Source organism: Plectropomus leopardus, chromosome 4 (genome assembly GCF_026936395.1).
Source record: "Plectropomus leopardus strain MGB_pleo_1.0 chromosome 4, ASM2693639v1, whole genome shotgun sequence".
Classification (NCBI taxonomy): Eukaryota; Metazoa; Chordata; class Actinopteri; order Perciformes; family Serranidae; genus Plectropomus; species Plectropomus leopardus.
In genome coordinates, this window is record NC_142179.1 from 10596504 (window position 1) to 10620474 (window position 23971).

At 39.1% G+C, this 23971-nt stretch overlaps 1 protein-coding gene across 2 annotated transcripts in view; it reads left to right on the plus strand.

Annotated features, from left to right (window-relative positions):
* Positions 1-23971, plus strand: part of LOC121944268 (uncharacterized) — a 195523-nt gene that overhangs the window by 98703 nt on the left and 72849 nt on the right. The gene's annotated exons all lie outside the window — the stretch shown is intronic.

Below are 23971 nucleotides of genomic sequence, written 5' to 3' on the forward strand. Positions count from 1 at the left end.
TGTTTGCATGTGCAACTGGAAGTGAGTGTCTGTTTGTGGAGGATAGCAGGGGAGTTTCATAGTGAGCTGATGGATGCATGAAAGCTGTTTTGCTGCTCATCCCCTTTTTTCCCAGCACGATTACCCATGAGCAACCTCTACCTCCGCAAGCCTCCTCTGGCTTGAGAGGCCTCCACAATTCAAGGAATTAGAGGAGAGGGGCAGAGGAAAGGGGGGAGGGGCAGGGATGAGAGACAGAGAAAGAGACAGAGAGAGGAAAACACAAAACTTGCTGACACGGGGCATAACTTAATTTCCACGGTAGGGGGACAGCTGTGCAGTGTAATCTGCCATGGCAGCCCATTCAGACTTCAATGGCAGGCTTGACCCGCCAAGGAAAACTCAAACTGCAGCCAGCCCCTTCTCAGTGAAGGAGGTGGTGACCGGGCCACCATTTATGGGCTTGTCTTAAAGAAACATACCCCTCTTGCTTGTTATTGATAACACCCCCAGACGCACGCGCGCACGCATGCACACACGCACACACACACACACACGCACACACACACACACACACACACACACACACACACACACACACACACACACACACACACACACACACGGACTTCAGTGGGATCTTCAGTTGCCATAATATCTTAGGGGGCCACATGAACTTCTAGAAAGATCACATTGCAGTTGTCTAACTGCAAAGCAATTTCAGCTCCCCAATAATCACTATTTGTGGCAAAAGTGGATTTATTTCCAGATATTTTGTTTCTGTGGAAGACTGTCTTTGCGTCAGTGCTTAACCATCTTGTGACAAGCTTTTAGATGGCATTATAGTTGTGCATGCACACAGCAAAAATCAAACTCAAAGTTAAATTTTTGGTGTTCTTAAAGCTGCCCTGTGCAGCTTTTGACTGTGAGTCCTGCTGCTGCGAAATGTTTTCAAGAGTGGGTCCTTGTCTACAATGTTGTGGAAAAGTTACCAAAAAAAGTTAGCATTTAAGCCCCTGCTGAGGGCAATGTCCACACTGTTGTTTTAATTTTTAAATGCCTGACTCTTGCTACATTTATGGCTAATGTTCACACTACTCCAGCGTTTCGGAGCCATGGAAACTGAGACTTTTCAAAATGCTGCTGATCCCATTTTAGTTTGAAAAATCTGAGGTTGCTTGCTAGTCTGATAGTTTATGTGGCCTCAGGCGTAAAAAGCAGGATTGCTTTTGGTGCAATGCAAATGATATTGTGCAGCAGCAAATTACGTTGGTTGATCAATTATGCACAAATGCAAATTTCCATGTGACATGAACAGAGTAACTGTACTGTTGTTCTATTGAAAACATCAGTACAGTTACAACAGAGGATCATTTCTGCCCTGATAACGTTCTGTTAACGTTCTGTTAACGTTATAAAATACAGTCTCATAGTACACACTGCTATGCAACGTTTTGCTGTCTGCTAATCCTTCAAATGCATAGATCAATTAAAGCTGCCCTGTGGAGTTTTTTGAAAACAAACATAACTTATGTTTATAATTTTACATTTTGATTTAGTTTCTCACAAAATGCATTGTGCGTATCCTTAAGGTTTTGTTTACAATCATGCACAATCATTGTCTCCCCACTGTTTGTCTCTTCCTTCATTTATGCCAACTAGCTAAAATAATGAGTCTCCGGGCAAGTTGGGCAAGATTTTGAATTTTTTATTATGGGTCCTAGAAAAATCATGAAAAAGCTTTAAAACTTTTGTCCATGAAAAACTGTGGGAACCCTGATTTCAAGAAGGTTCTGCAAGTATTTGTTTTATAGAGCATTTTGGTGAGAAACTTTTTAGCTGTGTTTTATTTCACTGAGAAAGTGCATTCTTTACATACATTTTTTTTCAGTGACAGTGTTGACAAGGCTGTTGTTTTTAAACTACCCAAAAGGTGTCACATTAACTTTAATGGGTGAGGCCCGCTATTAAAAATGTCTTTTACACATATTTTTTACACTCTTAGTTAACATTGATTATTTAACAAGCACGTGGAGCAATCAGCCCAACATAAGTCAACACAGCAACACAAAATTTATAAACAGGAAATGTGCTCTCACCCCGACATGAATAATGAGGCCGTAGCTTGGGAGTTGTGGGGAGTTAATAGTTTTGCAGTGGAAGTCAATAGGGGCCGGGGTCTCACTCCATTAAGCTGACCCCCAGGGCCACGTATTCATCCCTCACACATTCATTTCTTCTTTTATGCTCCCTCTCTTTTCACAGCGGAGGGCAGGCAGCAGTGCGGGCTCATGCAGAACAGCCTCTGTACAGACTGTAGGTCATAAATATGTTGGCTCGGTGTGTGAGTTGATGTGGCTTTGTTAACCCAAACACAAATGGGAGGCTTCAAAGAAATGAATGAGAAAGCAGGCGTGGGACAGAGGAAGCTGTGAACGGTGCTGATCACAACACTGGATCCCAGTTTTAGAACTCAAGGCAGAGTTAACACAAAGCTGAGTTAAGTTTATGCAAGTGTTTCTAAAAAAGTTAAATGTATTTTCATCTTATCTTTTAAATAACATTACAACTGCATCACTATGATCTATATTTGTGGGTTATTCTATGCAAAGTGGATTTCTGAGTGATTTTAATTCATTTATTTACTCAACAGATTAGTAAATGAGTCACATGAGCTCAGTGTGTCATTCAAAACGCCACTTCAAATCTCCTTTCTTCCTGTTGTGCTCCCTGCAGTGGCATTTGTAAACATCTTCAAGTGAAATCCCAAAAGCAAACACATCCGAAAGCCGTCAGCAGGCTGCACTTCACCTCTTGGGCTGAAAGAGGTTCAGAGCCGAGGATGTCTCTGTTTGAAGTCCAACAAGTGGCAGTAAAAGAAGTGCTGAGTGTGACTTGGAACAGGAAGCAATTACTTGATTTAAAGGCACATATCCAAAGTAAACACAAGAGTATTTGTGCTGTTTTTGTACGTAATACTTCTTCTCTACAGCAATTACTTACACAAAACCTTAAATCTGATTTTTAATATCTCCTGTAATATGTCCTATTTAATAATAAATGACCCTTAAACAGTAAGAGTGCTATACTACATTGAAATCTCTTTTAAACTTCCCAGTCTTTTAAGTCAAACTGTGTCCTAAATTGCAAAGTACAAAAGCACAAAACATGATGAATCTGTAATAAACTCAACTGACATGAGCTAAACACATAATGAATAATCCCGGTTGGGCTGCAAAGGCGCGACACACAATGGTCCAGTTTACCAAAGCAAGTGAGAGCAGGGCTGGTGATTCAGGGTCATTAATAAAGCCGTCTTTGTGCTGCAGTTCATGATGGAGCAGGAAGGTTTTCAGATGTCTCTGCATTGTTTTTGGATGACAGATTGAACCCACAAACTTAAAAAAAATGAAGCAGGGAGAGTGTCTGACATTTCTCTTCTTCTGTGGTTGTTTGGGGCAGCATATTTCACTGATAACATGCAGTTTGTTTGTTTCTTAGCTGGAAAGAGTAGAAGTACTCACAGAGAAGTGATGTTAAAACATGAAAATTGTGTTATTTATTATTTGGTGGAGTTTGGATTTACACCGCCATGTTTTACAGTGATGTGCTTTAGGCTAAACATTTAAAGAAAGTTCAAATAAAAACTTAAAAATAATGAAAATAATGATGAAAAAGATGAACAGGAGAAAGCGGATGATTCTAGTTAAAAAATTGTACTGAAAAAATCCAGAACTATTCCATCACTGCTTTTTCCTGGATCATATTTAGACACTTTCCTCCCTCACATGGAAATCGAGTTCAGCGGCTCTCTGGAGAAGACGGAAAGCCGAGCGAGTCTCTTCCTGAGCTGCTCGTATGTCATGTTAAAGACACTGCAGGAACAGCAGAGGAAGGTGGGGTGTGCAACAGGGAGTTGGTAATGTCTGGAGCAAGAAACAGAGAAGTTGTGTGTGTTTTGGGGGAGGGTATTGCAGGAGTGGCAGAAACGAGTGAAAGTGAACAGGCCGAAAATTTGGCATGGAAATGGGAGTGTTTGTGTCAGCAGTGGTGGGACAGAGAGCAAAACAGAAAGAATGAGGAGGAGATGTTGAGACTTAAAGGAGGAAAATAGCTGTGCACATGTACTGTGCTATAGCGCTGTACAAGGTATTCTGTAAATGGTAGTTAAGACTATATCTACATAAATCTGAAGGAAACAAAATTACTTCCACCATAGTTTCGGAAGCATGAGATATTTAAGAAGCAGATAGCCGCAGTTAGCAGCTAACTCTAAGAAGAAGAACAATGGCTGTAAATGTCCACAATTTGAAAAAAACAATCAGATTTTGGAGTTCCTTAACCTCTGAGCAAAGGATGAGTTCAGCTGCCATATAACAGGGTTGGTAAATGATTATTTTTGCCGTGTTGTGCCATTGTTGTTTAGAGAACGCTGCAGACATGTAGCCTATGTTATATGTCACATTAGGGGCAGACGCTGTGGTGTTAAATGTTACTTCTGTCATGCTTGTCATGGTTTTTTTGCTTCTGCGATGCTGGCATGCTATTTTGGATCATACACTGGAGTGGCAAAGCAAAGTAGGAACTTAGTGGCAGTGATATATATATATATATATATATATATATGTGTGTGTGTGTGTGTGTGTGTATATATATATATATATATATATATATATATATACACAGGAGGTCACTCAGCCTTGCCAAGAAATAGTCCTGCACATAACTTCCCATAAGACCACAACTTGTCGTTTTTACACTGATGTTGATTGATTTAACAAAAGACATGTGGTATAACATGCTTAATAATGAACTTTGCTAATAGCCAGAGTTTGTTACAATTGGATAGAGCCAGGCTAATGTTTAACCTTGTTTTCAGTCTTTGTGCTAAGCTAAGATAACTGTCTCCTGTCTCCTCCTAAATATGCCTTTCAGCAATACTAATCTGTGCTGGGCTGGTAAAGATATTTGCATGTCACATTTGTTGTCGATGCTCCAGAGCTAATAATTTCTTTTTCATCCTCTGGGAAAGAGTTTATAAATGATGAAATTGGCATGGATTTTACAACATTTTCAATGATTAAATGGGATTATAGAGTCTTTGCAGGACTGCAGCCCCTGGTGTGGATCAGTCAGACAGCAGCAGTTCAGGGCTTGCGGCACTCAAACAGGTAAACCTCTGTGCAGCCGGCTGCTTCCACTCAGCCCTCAATCCGTCTTCCGACTCAACCTCAACACACAAACACACACACACACACACACACACACACACACACACACACACACACACACACACACACACACGGAGAGAAAAAAAGCAAGGTAACTTGTATTCTGCTCTAAAGGCAAAGATAAACACAAGTTGAGTGACGTTTGGCGTTTAAAGGAATAATTTGACATTTTGGAAAATATTTGCATTAAATAAGACGATTTGACATCATTCTTACGTCTATCCACTAAATATGAAGCCAGAGCCAGGATACTTCTAGCTTATTTTGGCATAAAGACTGAAAACAGGATGAAACAGCTAGTCTGACTACAACAACAGTAACAAAATCTACCCCCAAGCACCTCTGAACTACATTAGATCATCACTTATTAACAAGTTGGATCTTGTTTGTCCAAATAAAAGGAAATCAGAAGTATAAAAATGTCAAGTTCAGTTTTTCCAGTGACTTTCTGGAGTCTTGTCATCATGTGACATTCTTGGATGACTAGCTTAGTCCAGGAAGTCTACGAGGGCTTTTTTATTGGTAATTTTGGCCATACCGAGTCAAACCATGCCGTGCTGATTTGCATTTCTGTGACCAGTTTAAATGCTCGAGTTGTGCACAAGATGTCCAAAACATTGCAAGCAAGCTGGAGGAGATGGGTATCCCCCATACATTTGTACAAGAGAAAATTAAAAAAAACTACCAACAACAGTACAAGAAAGTTGGTGAACACTATAACAATAGCAGGGTGTACGGAGAAAATGTTCTGTTCGTTCACAAGCACCAGCACGTCACATTTGTCTATATGGAAAAGGTCTACACCAAAACCTGTAGTGCACTTTAGAGATACTGGTAGGGGGATTTCATAAACCTTAAAACAAGGCCCGATTAGCTTTTCCCTTCATTTCCAACCTTTATGCAAAGCTCAACAAACTGTCCCCTGGTTGAATATTCATATTTATACTCAGACATTTGAGTGGTATTAACCCTCCTATCTATCTATAGTCAAGAAAGTAAATAATAAATATAGTTCCCAAAATGTTTAACTACTCATTTAAACATCTGCAAAAATACAACAATAAGGTGGAATTTACAGAGCAGTTATAGACGTATAGCTGATCAGATAGTTCAGGATTATCTGACTAATTAACTGTAGCCTTTTCACACAGAGATTATGATATGCTGCTACGGAGTCCCTTTTTTCACACCTTTGGTTTTTTATTTGGTACCAAACAACACTGCATCATGCTGCTCCAGTGTGGGGTTTTAGACAGCATGCTGGCATCATGAAAGCACAAGAGGTGTGGCTGGCTTGATGTCTAACACAACAGTGTCAGTGAAATATAACATATGGTTCAGCAGCACTTTATAAAGCGTCTCTGTTGTATGGCTGCTGGTCTTATCCTCTGCTTAGAGGGTAAGGTGCTCCAGAATGTCATTGTTTTTGTAAAATGTGGACATTTTCGGCCGCTGTTCTTCTTTGAGTTAGCCGCTAACTGCTGCCAGTGGCTTTTTAAATCTCCCGCAGTGGCTCACACAAATAAATTGTCATAAAAACATCACACATTTCCAGCCGATTGTCCCATCATGGCGGCTGTCCCTTTCACACTGACGCCATTGTGGTGCTCTTACTACCTCTGATGCTGGCTTAACCATTTTTAAAAAAACTGAGCAAATTAGCTTGATTTCTATTAAAAACATGGGAAAAAGGCAATGAGCAACAAAAGAAGAAATGAAGCCAAAATTAGCAAGAAATTAGTAAAAAGTAGAAAGAAATTATCTGAAAATTAGTAAAAAAAAAACAAAATAATAATAATATAAAACAAAAAAGAAGGTTAAAAAATAAGGAAAAGAACTATAAAATATTAGAATTCTGTAACATAATTTTCAATTTGTAATTATGATAATAATAAAGTTTTTTCTTAGCTTTTCAATTTGGGATTTGTGGAACACATCTTACCATGTTGCTAAATGTCATTTTGTCATGTTTTTGAAAGAAATCGCACCAATTTGTTTGTTTAAATACTTGTGAAAGGCATCTGAAAGCAGCACAAGTAAAAAGTGATGTTGCTCAAGGTTTTAAAGTTTTAAACAATATGTGCATTCAAAACCCTACTTTAGTAAACATATGAAATAATGTCAGTATGTTGTATTTTAAGTATCAAAAGTAAATTAACTTGTTTTCCAGTGAAATACCCTTGTGACTGCTGTAATATTAAAGGCAAGACAACTCTTTTCCCCAATTCTGCAGTCGTACCATTTATACAAAATGGCAAGGAGGATTAATAATGGCGCAATATTCCCGCCTTGAACAGGATGTGCAAAAGGGGCTTGCATTAACTGGATCAGATCTGTGGCAGTCATGCCCTGCACTCATGTTTTTGAGAATTGCGTTGCTAGTCTGTCTGTTTCAGATAGGATAAGATGTCCTGTTCCTCCTCTCTGTGGTCATCTCTAACAAACACAACACTTGTGTTGAGTTTGTCGTCGTCTCCAGAATTTGATTTAACTGATGTGGCCCGAGATGGCAGCAAAGCAGAGAATTATGGGCTTCTGTCTAACTTTGAGCCGTGAGATTATTTACTGACAGTCAAACATAAAACCCTGAAATGGGATTTGTAGAGAGAAGGATGTAAATATTTAGATTAGTGTCTGACCTACAGCTGCACCTCAGTAAAGCAGGCAGAGGGATAACATAATTCATGCTGTGAAGCTCCATCTTTCACTATTTCGACTGAACAATCAGTGAAGTCAGGACAGTGTTGTGGAATACAGTGTGTAGTACAAAGTCTTGCTCAATACTCAATATGTTTTACGACAGGGGCTACAGTGGGATTTATGATCCAGGCAATCAGTTCCAGATTTGCAAAACCAAACACTGAAAATAATGTTTGTTTATTTGCAAAATGAAAACGGCGCAGTCTGCTGTGGAGATATACGACTCCCCTCCCTTCAAATTATTAGCTGTGAAGTGCGAGCAAAACACAAGTTGAGAAAGTCTTGTTGTTTGTGTGTCTCACTTTCTGTGCTTTTCTTCACTCATTTGTTTGGCACCTCCCCACTGGCAGCGGAGCTGAATAAATTAATCGTCCCGTGGCTGATTATACACACAAGTTTCTTGGTTTTTTTCCCTTCTTGCTTCTCAGTTCAAACCAAAAAGGGTTGCCATTAGATATTCCCTTCTCATTGGACTATCTTTGCCTGAAGCGACAAATTGTCATGGCTTGGAGAAGACTGACTCACTCCTCTGTGCCCGTTTCGTTTTACAACCGCCCCTGAATGGCGTATCAGCTTCCAGTGGGTCCTTGGTCTTTGTTTGGAGAAAAGGAAACAACAGCTGTTGCTTTCACAGGATTTTCTAACCCGGGGTCCTTGGAAAGAACCCCCCCCCTCCTTTAAAAAAAAAAAAAAAAAAGAAAGCAAAAAGTCTTCTTGCCAATGAAACGGCTCCAAATCAACACCAGTAGACCTTTCTGTTGTTTTTTTTAACACATACACACTTTCTATCTTTTTCTTTCTCTGTCTCAGACACACACAGTCTTTTCCTCTCTTTGTTGAAGGGAGGAGGGGGTGGAACAGGAGGGAAACTCACAGGTACAGCTCCTTCTTTCACCTGTCTCATTATTAGCGGTGATGAAGGACAAAGTCAGAATTCCCTCCAATAATTCTGCCTGTGAGCCGCCTGTCTCCCTGCGTCCACCTGTTGACAGAGCTGCTAAATGAGTCCCGAGCAGGAATGTTAATCAAAGAATCTGACATGTTGCTGGAGATTTGGCCTTCAGCCTCTCGGTGGGCCTCTCGCACAGGTGGCTTTGTCTCTGTGGAGCAGATCTGATATCAGGACTGACTGCGGTGCATTTCAGAACTCCAGGGGCAATATTCACAAAGCTTTTTAGAGCAGCTCCCAAGTGGCGAAATCATAAGAAAACTCTTAGAATTAAGACATTTCCTAAAGATTTCCCCTTAAAGTTAAGCCAAGGTCGTTGATAAGATCCAATTTATTCACAAAGCATTTTAGCACCTAAGAGAGCTCCTAAGTTGAAAAACTGCAGTAAAGAGGAAAACTTTTAAGAGGCTTAGAAGTTTCTTCAGCAGAGAAGAAACCCACTGAAAGACAAAAAGGTCGGAGAAATATTCAATGACATTAAAGTAATGAAATGCTCAGATTAGATGGTGCAGAGATAATGTTTATGTCTGATCTGATTAGAGATTCCTTCACAGCTCCCACCAAACGCAACAACACTATAACTCCAGTTATCAAGTGATCACAACACTTAAGATATTTGCAACTGAAAAAAACAGTGCAGCAGTATGATCAGACAAAAAGCGCTTTCATAGTTGCATTGTGTTTTATTTTTACCAGGTGTCCACACCTTGCAGGCTTACAAAAGGACACATCTGTGACAACCAATCACATCTGTTAAAAGAGTGTGTCACCCCAACCGCAGTTTAACACACGTGCTCTCTAAGGTAAAGGTTTCTGTCTATTCTTTGCTCAGAGTTGCTCTGAGGATTTTCTTAAATAGGTTAGAACTCCTTCCTAGAATTCTTTAGGCTAAGTTAGGAGCTCTCTGAGAGTATTTTCAGAATAATTGTGATTATGGCTTTCGGTAGTGTCTCAGACTTTAAGCTGACCACTTGTTCTTTTGCAGAATATTTTCTGCAGCAGTTTTGCTTGTTTCTTAGGGAATAAAGTCATAAGGATCGCACAAAAGCCTCTGTGTTTCTCTTATGTTTAATTATTTTTTTTTATGTTTCTATAAACACACACATGCAATTGAGCATGTTTAAAAGAGAATTGAGAGATTTCTCTACAAGTTCGGCATCATCCACACTATAACTTTGGTCTTGAAATGAGCTTCATCTGGTGTTTGGTTTTAACACCTCTTTTGTTTTCTACATATCTTGCATCCAAGCCACAGAGGCAGGCTGGCACTGTAAATCATGCCTTTTCATCTCCATAAATCAGCAGAATCTTCCAGAGGGAGAGAGTTTACAGACATAGATGTCTCCAGATCTCATTAAATGTTGTTAATTAAAGATTCATGCTTACTTTACTAATGTGTTACATTCATCCTGGAAATATGATCCTCTGATTCATGTGTTTGCGGTTTGGATATCAGGAGAGTGATGTTTCTGATGAGCTGATGGTTTTTGGTTGTTAACCTGCAGATTTTGAAATGGTATCTAAGAAACAGAGCTACATTTTCTCTCTGTGCCAGTTCATCAGACATTGTGGCACGAGGCGGTTGGAGCACGGGGTTGCATGATGAGGTTAGCGGGACAACTTCATCATGTAGCTTGAAGAGCCTCGGGGCAGAGGATATCATCATCAAACAAAACACAAACTAATTGCAGAGCGTTATAGTGCAGGTTCAGCAGCCAAGCTGTTTGATGTTTGTGTGTGTGTGTGTGTGTGTGTGTGTGTGTGTGTGTGTATGTGCTCTGGTCTCATTTTGGGGGGAAACCACAATGTTTAATCTTGACATTAGTACTCCTTTAGTGGGCGTGAAGCCAAGCTGTGTATGTTTGGTGGTGGTTAACCAGCCAGAGAAAAGATTTTAATGAGATACCTGTGTACACTCTGAGTTGAAACATTTGTTCAGCCCGAGGAACAAAACATAACTTAATGATACTGAAAAAAACCCCAAAACACTCCCTGCTGTCTTTGATAATATTTGCAGAAAATTCTGCCCTAAAATATAAGGGGCAATTTTCCTGAAATAAAGCCCATATTCATTGATGCCATATGTATTTTTGTTAAGTGATTTTCAAGTTGAATTGGCGACATTTCTTGCCTCGTAAAACCTTTGCAAAGTGAATTTCCATTCCTGCTGTTTTATTTCTCTTTGCGATTTTTGTGGCATTGCAAAGACACTGTTTCCCTTTTCATTTAATGGTGGATTATTAACACTAGAGTTGAGACAATTCATGTTCAATCAATAATCAATGTTTCCCGCAATGCCTTGGGATAAAAGGATGCAGAACTTATTATCAACTTACAGTGCAAATCACAAATTTGATCATGATACAATATTATATAAGTTCACTTATAAGTTCACTGGACAATGGTACAATATTTGCTGATATCACGTTTGCCACAATACTGCGATCAATATGAGACAATACCAATAAATATCCCCATTATCTTTTCTTGGCTGCCTCCCATTATCTGCCTGACACTGGGCATGCTAGCACTTTAAGACAGAGGTATGCTTGGATGAAAATGGTGACATAGACTTGCTACAGGAATTAAAAAAAAACGGTGCAGCTTAAAGATGACGATATATTAAATATCGAATATTGAATTGTTGATCAGTGAATCGGTGTATTATACACCCCTACTATCAAATTCCAGGGGATGTACTCTGTTTTTTTATTTGTATTGTGAACAACAAATCCATGTTGACATCAGCAGGAGGAGAGCCAGTTAACATTAGCTGTTAGCAGTCGGTGGCCTTACTGCCAACAGAGGCTACATTGAGTTATATTATGATGCGTTCACACTTTACTCAGTATTGAGTGAAGGTAAATTAGTACCTTATGATGTGTTCAAAGTTAATCTTGTAAAATGTAGTTTTTGAGCAAGAAACTTGAATGAACACAGCTGTTTCAAGAAGTCAATAATTGATATGTTTACAGAAAGATAAAACAGATATCAAAGAGGGAATTAGGATTCCAAGTCAAAAAGATTTTTGAAGAAGTCACTCAAAAAAATCCATGTTAATTAAGGTTATTTTAGAGAGAATGTGAATAGTTGAATTTGTACTGATTAAAAGATAGTTTAATCAAGGGCTGAATGACTTTAAACCACTTCACTTTTTTATAGTAATGTTTTACTTGTTTCCTTGGCGCAACAGGTGGAATAAATAAAAAACAAAACAAAACAAAACAAAACAAAACAAAACAAAACAAAACAAAACAAAACAACATTGGTATGGGCCAGATTATTTTAAATATAGTTAGTGGCCCAGAATTTCAGTTCATCCATAGTTTGAAGACAATACTTTGGGGACTGGGATTTGTGATGCACACTTTTTCTCTATTTTGACATTGTATAGACCCAGCGCTAAGTCAATTAATCAAACAATAATTGGATCAGATTAATGAACATTATCATTAGTTGCAGCCCCGATTAACATGTTTGATTCCTTCAGCTGCATTCTACTTATCGAAGAGTGAAGTGCAGGCGGCGCTCATACATCTCGGAAACCCCCAGTGTGAGTGGATCCAGACTATTTAGCACCAGATGATGCTAAACCTGCACTAATGAGGACAATATTTCTCTCTAATCTAGCGTGTCTACAGTTTAATAGATCTGAGACGTTCCTAGATGGGCATTTTTAAATTGTCACTTACTCTGTTTGTGTGTAAATGGGCCAGCTGGCTGCTCTCAGCTGTTCTGCTCGGTTCCTCTCTCTGCCGCTCGTCGTTAGGTGGAGACATGCTGCGTTTGCTGAGAGATGAGGTGTGCAGCCACCATTTGGCTCCGGCAAAACTCATCCCAGTGTTGATCTTTGTCTGTCAGGGCTCAGTTTGTATTATGAGAGGGAGAAGATGTGGAACGGAGTTTGACAGAGCTGCCCTCAGTTTGTCATCGCAGACCTCCTCCTTCATAGACTCCATTTTACCACTGCTGCTTGTCCAATGTCAGTGTTTACCAGAAATGAAATTACCAAGCCTATTCGCAGTGTTCGTTATATTGTCATCACAGCTTCCCTCAAACCACTAAAAAAACAATCTTTACATAAGGCCATTTGTGTTATGATAAGCAGGTTGACTGGAGGATATGTTTACTCTGGCTGGTTGACTGCGTAATGAAAATGTTCATTTTAATGCACAGAGTTCAGACAGAAAATTATTCTTATCTGCTGAATGTATTGAAGCTCTATGCATCTGCAGCTGAACAATAATTGTATTTTAGTCAAACGTGGATGATTTGTATTTTTATTATTGTTTGAGAGTCAAAAGAAGATTTATCAGTAACTATTTTCATAATTTATTTATTTCATTTTCAAGCAAGAATCCAAACATTTGATGGTTCCAGGTTCTCCAATTTGGCTGTTAACCAGAGCATTGTTGAAATGTAAAAAAAAAAGTAATATTTCAACATATCCACTACATAATAACTTATAAATGCTACATATCTGTGGATTACATGAATGTACTATTTATTCTGGTGATTGATTTTCCTTTGTCTTACACTATAAATTTAATGTCTTTAATTGCAATTAAATTGTCTGGGAAACTGAAAAAAAAGATTAAAATTCAGTGTTTTCAGATGATTTATGTACCAAACTCTTAATAGATCAAGTGAAAAAGTAATAAGCATATTAAAATAATAATTTCTTCCTCATAGAATAGAGCAGAAATAGAATAGAAAGGTTTTACTGTCATTGCACAAGCACAAATAAATTTGAGTATTAAAAATATAAACAAGGGCAATTTATAAAATAAAAATATGAGACATACATACAATGAGTACATAGGTGCATGATCAGCCTTGGTTGCAGGAGGGCTCGAGGATGCTGACTAAAAACTCTAAATATTTAGTTTACAAAGACTTAAATAAAAAAGAGAGGCAGCCAATTATCACATTAGAAAAGCCAGAACCATTGAGTATTTGACATTTTTGCCTGAAAAATAACATAAAGGCTGACCTGGTTATGACAATTGTCAGCATTTAATTTTCAATCAGTGTGTCAACACAAAATGAAACTTTGTCTTCAACCTCCTTTTTGTTTTGGAAACATAAACCTTTAGAACAAATGCTTCCTTTTGGTTGTAGGAAGAGGAACATCCTCCCGACACCCAGCCTGCCCTCCCTCTTTAGCACCTCCTTGAGCTTCCAGGATCTAAAGCTGTTAAACAAACAAAACCTCAAGGAGAAGAGCAAAGGGCATAGAGCCACATTTAACTTTCTAACCCTTTGCTTGCATAATCTTAGCCCCTGTTAGATAACACCTTTTGTTGCTTTATTTAGCTTTTCATTCATGCAGTAGTGTTTTTTTGTGTGTGGGTTTTGCAGCCATTCAGAAGCTGGTGATAATTCGGAACATGTGTATTTTAGCGAAGCCTCGGGTTTGAGCCAGCATAATGTGGATTCAAATCATGTAAATGCCTTCACTCAGCAGTCACTATTATCTAACGAGCAGCTTTTGTGTGTCGCTCACAGTTAATCAACAAAGGAAAGCGTGTTAGTGGCACTCAGAGGAATTAAGTCCAATCAAACAAAATGACCACAATGTGAAACCTTCTGATCTCCTTTCAAATCCCTGCTTGACTGAGCTCTGCTCAACACCAGCCAAAGTAAACTACCTCTCTTCATGCACCTTGAATGCGGGCAACACTGAAGAGACGCAGCAGCTCCTCCAGATCCCCGTAAAGCTCTTTGTTTGTGAAGCACTCTTAACTGGAAACTATACTGTAAAAGATACGTAATTATCCAAAGCTGGCTCATGAACAGAGAAAAAGCTTCGCTGCAGGTCACCCTGGAGGTTTGTGTGTGCAAGAAACACTGCAGATAATTTGAAACCAGGTAGATTTGGCTACCTATTGCAGTGCAACACTTACTCATTTTGTTCCTCAGATAATAATTTGTTGTTTCTAATACACACAAAATCTGCAGTTGAGTTGTTGCACACAGGTAATGAGCAGGAAAGGATGTTAAAGGGAAAACACCAAATTATGACAACAGTTTCCATCTGGCAGCAGATTATTAAGTGGATGCACTTAAATCAGAGAGAAAAAGATGATGTATTTCCCCATTAAAATACAGTAAAAAAAAAAAAAAAGTTGGTTTGTTGACTTTTGGTTGGAAACAGCAATCTCAAAGTCCAAAGCTTCTCTGTAATACTTTCTTTGTTGTTGTCATAATTACACAATTACACTTTTGTGTACAATGCATTTGAGTTTATCTCAAAAGAAGGACCTGGAAATTGTCATTCAGACCTCGTGATATGAGGCATCGCTTCTGTCACTGTGTCTGTCTTGGGATACGTACGTAAGCAACTAGGCTAACTTTAACATTGGAATTATCTAAGTCTTTAAAGTATGCGCCTATTCACAAACTTGGTAGCTCTATCTGACTGTTGACATTTCGCTGTGAATTACATTTCATGGGGAGGTTGTGCTATGTTTTTAATGTTGTGTTATACAGTTCTTTGGAGTGGGTGAGTTTGTCCTACATCACCTTTGCACTATTGTTGCTACTCGCTTCTGGCTGTGTCACATACAGCTGCTATCTCTGTGGTTGTGCTTTTAAGGGACAGTGGCAGGCAAAGTCAATGTTGAAATAAATTGAATTTTGAGCAGAGCGCCATGGCAAGAGCTTCCGCCTAGTTGGGCGCCACCGCTCTCCGCATAGGAAAATAATGACACAGCCAGCACAGAGCAGTGTAACCACTGATCATGTGTGGGTGGCTTTCTTGTGGTTTAGCAGTTGTGTGTGGAACTATTTGCTGTGAAACCCATGAGTTGTGACAGCAGTCATGTAAAAGTAGGGATCAATGCAGATGGAACGTGTCCAGTAAAGTTCGTCATATGCAAATCTCCTGTTTGAGAGCAGAATTGGTATTTGGACAACACTGTTTGGATCTCAACTTTAACTGCTGGTCAGAAACCCAGATTGGGCCACGGTCTTTCTTCTGGTGGTGTCCCCACATAACCAGAGCAGAAATATGTTTTCATCATCCCGGGTTGGATTTCTCCTTTGGTTTCTTTGGCTGAAAAAGTCTCCGAACCTTGCCCGTCTTAATATTTGTTTTTTATAAATGGACCTCGCTGTGGTCAGATTTCCCCACAAAATTAACACTGGTCACAGAAACGATAAACCGCTGATTAACCACAACTTCAAATCCACTTAGAATTTATGTTATAAAGCAGAAATATTCAAGTCATCTCAGACAGGCAGAGAAAGACAGGAAGTTAGACAGGCAGCAGGCGGGGAAGCAAAAAGAGCAAATTTAAGTGAAAACAGAGAACAGATCTGCACCAATCTGCTCAGCTGAAGCCTGATGCAACACAGATAGATTCTCATACTGGAAACTGTGGAGTAGAGACCAATCCCATTGCTCGGTGACGCGCCACAGGAAATAGCCCGGGCCGTTAGTCTGCCTGGCGCATGACTCTATATTCCATCTCTGCGTTGGCCCAGGGCCTCGCCACTGACAGAGACGGGAAACATCGAAACGATTGTGCACCGCAAAGTCGTCGGGGGGTGAAAAAAAAACATGTTGGCATGGAGCGCTGCATAAGGCTGCACACAGAGCACACCAGGCAGAAAAGATTTACACACCCACTGAAGAGGGAGACAGTAACTTGCTCAAGCCAAGGCAAACCCACACTCGTGTTTATGGACATTTTTTCTCTCGCAGACCACAGGCTTTCCGGCGGTGGCTTTGGATGGGTCCATGAGAGTGTGTGTATGTGTGATTCTTTTTTTCCACACTAAATCTCAGTCTAATCAGTATTTTAATTCTAATTGCATGTTTAGAGTTTTGGGAGGGCTTTGATGTGCAGCTATAGCACGCTTTGGGAGAAAAAGCTAATTACAAATTTACAATTAGCGAGTAATCAGGGCAGATGTTTTTTTATGTTGCTCTCTCATGAGTCAGAAAGTCACCTGCAGTCACATAACATGGTGCATAGATCAAATAGAGAAGTTCACTGGCAAGACATTTTCACCCAAATGTATATCACACAAGCTTCAATGATTTTTTAGAAATTTTATTCATATAGCACCTTTCAAAACACAGTTAAAAATGCTTTACAATAAAACTTAACACATTTAAAACACAAGGAGGGTTCAAAAATGCAAATGAGTAGAAGTGTGCAGTGCTGTACAAATAAAAATAATTTTTTTTGAAGTCCATCTTGTTAGTTTGTACTGTGTATTTACCTGGGCCGACCCAAATACTTCAAAGCTGCCTATCAAAGTATTCTTTATTATTAGCTATTTTGGCAAATGTTACTGCGACCAACAAGTGGCTAATTTATAAGTTATTTTAGGTGCAGTAACTTAAAAGTATGATTTTAATTTGTTTCAAGTTGAGAACCCCCTGAAGCTTTGATTAATCACAGATATTCCTTGTAGAAACGTCGATGCCCAAAAACTTCCCAAAAGTTTAAAAACAATGTTTCAAAACACTACCCATTACAAACTGACAGTTCACATTTTTTGATGGTATTATCCACCGTCCTGTGGTTTTTGGTTTCAGTTTCAAATGCCACCGGTAAGAACATAATATAAGGAGCTGGAAAGTCCTGGAAAGGAGTGGTGGATGGATTCAAAAACCCTGGACTTTTACCTGAGAGTTCACTGTTCGCTTCTTGTATTAATGGTCAACCAAATCATGGTGTTTTTTTATTAAACCTAACCACATGCTCTTGTTACACAATAAATTTAAATACAAGGCTTTAATGATGTAGTAAGTTTATTTTGAAAAAGCCTGTATAAATTTAACAAGCAGAAACTTTACATTTCCTGTGATAATGTATGTGTATTTTGAAAAGACACAACGCATGTAACAGGTGTAAATTCACACACTGTCCCGGAGCGTCAACAGCAGATAAAGGAGGATATGTAGACGTGAAAGTTCACCGACCAAGCGATATTTATAAGCTATTTTGTGCTCTTCTGTTATTGCTTATTTCTTTCTTTTTTCAGGGATTTGGCCTTAAATCAACAGCTCATTCTCATTACCAGAAGCATTTTCTCATCTCTTTCCATCGAGCACTTTGTTTATTTTAAACTAGTCATCTACATGTAGTTGCAGCAGGAAACATATGGATGCATGAGGGACGTAATAACTGGCTATGTTAAAATATGGGTCTTTTTCCCGTAAAAATCAGTAAAAACTAAAAACGGTGAGTGGTGAGGTATTTAAGTGGAAGGAAATAATTTGACTCCATTTTTTCCCCAAATAAAGACAAAGATGGGTTGTGTCTGAAGAGTTAAACCTGTAATTTTAACTCCAACCACAACAGAAATGTTGTCACAAATAATGCTACAAGCTGGTCTATGCAGCCCAAAGCCATAATTTCAAAACAATGCAAACAAGTTAAAATTGTGAATCTGATCCCGATGATGGCCTGAGCTGGTTGGGAATATCATGTTTTCGTGCTTTGTAGTGTTTTTGCAGATGGCCAGCTGCGAGTGGTTTGGCCAGCCATGGGAAATCTCCCTCCCATTAGCTTGTCTCCTGCCCTTAGTCATCTCTCTTATCTTCAGCCTCAGCCCACTGAGAGAGCAGTCCTCTGCCAAATGGACAGAAATATTTCCCCATGAATGGAGCTATAGATAAAATCTTCCCCCACGATACCCTAGAGCATAGTCCTTATCCCTGGGTGCTACCCTGAACTATCAGAGCTACATTCAGGCCTTCCAGCTCTAAACTATCTTAAAGAATACACAATTAGAGCAGCGACGGGTCAACCAAGGCCTGAGGGTCCAGATGCCATCCCTCTAAGACATGCACTTGTTTAGATATTTGACATCAGTTCAATCTTTGCCCTTTTGTTGCAATTATCTGTTCAGGAAATTTTGTCTGAATTATGGCAACTGGGGAGAGGAAGTGACAAGTGAGTCAAGTAATTTCACAACTTCAAGAGAAAAGTGTTGGTGTAATATGTGTAACACACTCTGCAATCAACTGAAAAGCTTCATGCACATTTGTTGTATTAAGTTAAAACAATTTGGACATTGTGCAACATGCTTTAAGCAGCCAGAATTAGGGATGGGAATCGGGAATCGCTTCCACGTTGTCAGATCCATTGGAAATGTGTAGCTCCGAGTTTATTAATTCCTTAAATGGATGCTAGCATATTTTTCTGACAGTTATGCATTGCAAAATAATGACATCAAACTCATGCATTTATGCTGCTGTAACTAGAACGCGGAAGAAACAGTCCAAAGCATGGCTTCATTTCAAGAAGAAAGGTGACAACAGTGCTGTTTCTAATGTCTAAAAAATGGTAATTTAAAATAAAGGTGTAAACACCAGCAATATGGTGAAACATCTTTCTATGCAACATTGGCTTTAATTCCAGGGATGCCATGTATTGGACACTATGTGCATGAGTGCCACTGCTTCCCAACAGAACAACACGTCTGTTACAGAGGTTAAATACCCTATTTAATGATAGTGCTAAAAATCGGTGAATGCCAAGTTTTGCCACACAGAAAAGTTATTAGGAATCAGTAAGGGAACTGATAAGCAGAATTGATAATGTATATCAACAAAATCTTATCTCCCATCCCTTCTCAAAATGATGTCACCTAATGTGAGTTTAATACTGCCAGAGCTGTACACTTGAGACTCGACATGGACTCAAGTCAGACTTATGTCACAAAAATGAAGACTTAAATAAGACTTGGACTTGACTCCTGTGAAACTTGATCAGAAACCTGAAAGCAAAAATAATAAAAAGTCATTCCAGTGTTGAATAATACATAGTAGATGGGAAAACATTAGGAAAATACCTTTTATGTTAAATTATTGGCGGCTTTGAAAGGAAAAAGTTCAAATAATGGTTCATTTTACTGAAAGCATCTCAAGGCCTGAAAGAAGTGCAATTATCTTAAAAATTGGAACTGAATACTTGTGACTTGTGACTTTCTAGGACTTTAGAATTGCTTTGAAATGTCTTGAGACTTTACTTTGACTTGCCCAGACTTAAAAACACCCCACAAAATAGTCAGTTGATGGTTTCTCAGCTCAAAACAAAGCTCTGATTTGTCCAATAGGTCTTCAGCTATTCTCAACAATAAAATTTAGAGAGAGAAGAGAAAGCAAGTGGAGTGAGGACTGGCGTTTCTGAGCAGACTGGCTCTCTGTGAGCAGGGCAGAGCACGTTAATCACTTAGGTCTTGTGTTTAACTTCTCTGTGCAGGCACATCCTCAACATGCTTTGCATATGCATTCTTTACATGCGCGTGCAACTGCAAAACAAGCATAAGGTGACTCTAAGATGATCAAGAATTATGTCATGTTCTGATAAGGAATTCAAATGTTATTGAAGCACAGAAACAGTAGCCTCCAGTATTATCTCTGATAAGAAAACTTTAAATGAAATTAGCTGACGTTTAATTTGTGAACCCACAAACAATGTGACGCCTGGGGCGGTTAGAAGTCATCTCTTTTTCATGTCAGCTATTTTCCTGCCTGTTTGCTCGCTGATGCAGCCTCAGCCTGCACACCCTGACACAGCAGCAGACATTCTTTGCCAGAAGTGGAAGATAGCACCAGCACGAGATGGAAAGATAAGGAATGACTGTCATGACATGCACGTTGTCTTTTGAGTCAAAATTAGAGGCACAAAATCACCGGAGGAATTTTTGCTCTTAGCATTTCTAGAGCTGAGTTCAGAACAAAGGCTGAACTCCCCTGTGATGTTTGAATCCAAGAAGCATTTAGAAATGTGGTACACATTGTCCGACACTAACATGGAAGTCATGCAAAAAGCAGTACTATTTGCCACATACACTGTATCAGAAAACAAAACAGAGCCTGTTGAGAAACCAAAATGTGGTCAAAAAATGAAAACAGTCACTGAGACGGTTGTCGTGGTCCATTTCAAACATGTTTTGCCTCGAGGACTGTTTGCCAGCTGCACTTCATAAGCACTCCTCTGACCAAAGATGCAGGTTAATAAAAAAAGTCTCAGACCAAAGGCCTTCAGGTTTTGAATCTGGGCCTCCGAACGCTTGACTTCATTATTTTAATTTCCGCCGCCTCAACTTGTATGAGTAAGTTTTCAATTTCCTACTGTGAGCATTCCTGTGCACTCTGCAGACTGCAGGGGACATGGCATGTTGATGAGGCTGTCAGTACTGAAGGACTTTTATACACCAAATGCTTTTAAGGTCTTTTTACGTATGCCTTTTAAGGCAGACGTCTATATATTTGGAGCTATTTATATGTATATGTTTAGTATGAGCAGTAATATGTAACTGTACAGAAAGAGCAAAGAGAACAGAAGCAGCAGAATTGATTTGTTGGAAGTGCAATCCAAAAACTGCAGTAAAGTGCACTTACTCATATCTTATATTGAAGATAGCTTGCAAATGTATGATATTTTAAAAAGTCTGTTCACCCCAAAATCAAAAACACGTATTTTCCCTATTACCTGTAGTGCTATTTATCAGTCTAGGTTGTTTTGGTGTGAGTTGCCAAGTGTTGGTGATATTGGCCGTGAGATGTCTGCTTTCTCCACTAGATGGCATTCAGCTGGTGATGTTCAACGTGCCAAAAATCTACATTTTAAGAATTCTACAACGATGTCTCTTTCCAGAAGTCATGACCCAGTTACTCAAGATAATCCACGGACCTTGTTGTGAGCAGTTTCATGTAGGAACTATTTTCCTTCTACTGTTAGCTCACCTAGCTCCACTGAGCTAACCAATGTTACTGCTTAGCCGGGGAGTACACCATTACTGTTTACATCTTGTGCTGTCATAGGCACAAACATCTACTCCATGATACACACTTCCTTCTATGCAGTGACATGAAACTGCTCACAACAAGGACTGTGGATTATCTTGAGTCATAATTTCTTAAAGGAGTCATTGCTGTTGAATTTTTCAGCAAAAGAGCATTGCAAGCTGCTATCTAGTTTCACTCTTTTGAAGAGAAGGCTGACATCTCTGCGGCCAATATCTCCAGCACTTGCGAACATTCACAAAAACAATCTAGATTGATAAATAGCACTACAGGTAAGAAAAAAATTATAATCATTTATTTCTTTGTAAGATTTGCCATATTCATGTCAATGGACTGACCTTGTCTCCTAAAAGTTGTCTTAATGTACTACTTATTCAAGTTAAATAATCTTGAAGCATGGTGTTGGATGGCATAAAAAGTCTAAGTTTATTTGTACATTATTTCTGAATTTAATAAGGGAAAAAAGTAATCTGTAGCTATACAAGTCACAAAAGGCAATTATGACAACTTCTACGAATGGAGCATTTGCACAAGACATGCTGCCGAAAAACGAAAGAAAATGAGAATCATGTAGATTACAGATTCGTGGTGCTGCATCACATTGATAGTCTCTTGCTGCACACTATATTATCTCTTTGTATTGCTGGCGAAGCTTCACCTCTGGCACACTCAGTGATGTCATGTAAATTCCTCTGGCCGTGTATCATAGTGTCAGCTCTTATAATCCTGTGGAGGTAGCTCTACTGATATGACAAGTGACAACCTGTTGATGTGTCTTTGCTGCGCAGCGAGGGAGTTGCTAGGCACTTTTTTAGTCAGCAATTAATTTCAGCTCTGGCCAAGGGTGGGTGTGACGGTCCAAATGGCTCGGAGGGTTTGACAGCAAGCCAAGAGAATGTGTGCGAGAGTGAGAGAAAAACTCGGCGAGAGAGAGAGGGAACACGAGCAAGAGAGATTCCTTCAGCTGAATTTATTTTTATGACCGGCAAACCACAGTAAACAAACAAAAGAGCACATAAATTGTTCATGGACTACCCTCTAAAACCAAAACCCTAGAAGCAGCTTTGCAGAAACAAGTCTCTTTCATGGAAAACATACAATGAGTGTTTTTAGTTTAATCTTTTTTATTAAACCACTGGAGATTTGTAGATTATGTAATCAGAGAGTTTATAAACTTAGCACCCTGAGCACATCTCTTGCTTGTGTCTTGACTATATACAGACACTCTGCAGAAGTCATTACACAGCTTACTGCCTCAATTTGAAATGTGTCTCTATGTGACATTCCAAATGATGACTAAAATGTCAACTGTACAGCCCAGAATTAATGTGTCTGCAGCAGTGTCGCCCTTTTAATGTTAAAATATACAAACTTGAAAACTGAATATTTGTTTGGACAGGAACAAGACAAACTTTGCCATGTTCTCATTTCTCTTCCTGTTAAGCTGGAAAGAAAGTGTTTTGACAGAGTGAAGTAACTCCCAGCAAGCTCTCATACCCAGCAGCCCACAACAACAACAACCCACCCTGTACATGGATATGAAAGAGGAGGAAGAGGAGGAACTCACTTTTAAACAGGAATGGCAGAGCTGGCTGTTTTTAAAGAATGGGTCCATTATTTCTTAATTCTGTTTTAATACAATAATCACACAATTAGGGTTGCAGCAATATTCTGGTTTCAAAGTATGCTGTAATATGACAGTTGCTGATTATCATACTGTGTACATTTGCTTATCTACGATATATATATATGCTGAACATGGCTTTGCAGCCTTGTAGCCATGGTAACGCTACCTTGGTGTACTTAGCAATAGCTTTTTACTTCTGGCACTTACATTTAGGCTTTAAAAGTGGTGTTCATTTGTGAAGATTATCTTGCTGAACAAATCTCGTATAAACTACAGAAAAACATCGTCCCTGGGGAACTCTACTAGCTTTAGCCAGTATACTTAGAGGCCTGCAACTTTACACACAGCATGTAAATATGGTATTAAAAGGCTTTCTGTGATAAAGGAATTTCCCCTGCAGTGATTTAGGGTGGTAACAATGCGATATTACTGCCATTTTTTGTTGTTTTTGCAAATTACTTAATTGATCGAGATCTTTGTGCTTTGTTGTATGTATGTATGTTGTTGCTTTTAAGATAACAAAAATCACACAGTTTTAAAACAAATAAATACTTATTCTTGGCCAAGATCGGGCACAATCTTTTTTGAGCTGAGACACTTAGGTTGCGTCTGGTTGCTTGGATACAAAATATCCACTCATTAAAAATTTTGGCATGAGGTAGAGTAAGTACTTGCTCTGGATAAAAGGAAGGTTGAAGCACGTACGAAAG